The following is a 908-nucleotide window of genomic DNA, read 5'->3' on the forward strand; positions in this document are numbered from 1 at the left end:
TTTATTCGAGTAACAACAAAAATAATTTGTAAAGTAAACCTAGTACAGATGCTACTGGAATGTAGCTTGGCTGTAATCTCTTTCTCAATCTCTGCAACTATGGTGTATGTCTGTCACTGTGTATTAACAGGAAACGTGGCACTGCATAATGCCCTCCAGGTGGTATGACAATTTTCAACTTCCTACTGAAGCTTAACCCTTTCTAGCACAAAAAGGACATGGCAATTTGAGCCTCCTTTATGTCTGAATTTTTTACTTACCATTGTTAAAACTAACTCAACGTTCCTGTAACTGAATAATAATTTATCTCGTTTCTAATCGTTTGTTTACTTTACACATCTGACAAGAGTCTGTGGTGGCCTTGCTACCATCAGCAACAGCCTTGGTGACACCATCCCCACAGCCACATTTTGTGCTGGGTTCCCTTAACCCCCCAAATGAGTGACTGATGGCTATGATGCAGACGGTGTGGCCTTCAGGGAAAGCCACTCCATGCACTTTCAGGCCCAGTCTTTAGCATTTTCAAGGTTTTTTTCTGCAAGGAAAAGAAGGGGAATTCCCCCCCACCCCCTCTTGAACTAAAAGGGGCTGTCCATACATTACATAACACATTTTTTGGTGATTTTCAAGACCTACCCATCCCCTTACAGCACTGAAACAAACATGCAAAATTAGCCTCTGTTTTTTCCACCAAATGCATCCGATGAAGTGAGCTGTAGCTCACGAAAGCTTATGCTCTAATAAATTTGTTAGTCTCTAAGGTGCCACAAGTCCTCCTTTTCTTTTTGCGAATACAGACTAACACGGCTGCTACTCTGAAACCTGCAAAATTAAGAAATCAAGCCCCCCTCCCGCTCTCAATGGTCTAGTAATTTATGGTCAGCCCCAACCATGGAAAGCCCGAGATT

This window comes from Dermochelys coriacea, chromosome 10 (assembly GCF_009764565.3).
Source record: "Dermochelys coriacea isolate rDerCor1 chromosome 10, rDerCor1.pri.v4, whole genome shotgun sequence".
NCBI classification, from domain to species: Eukaryota; Metazoa; Chordata; order Testudines; family Dermochelyidae; genus Dermochelys; species Dermochelys coriacea.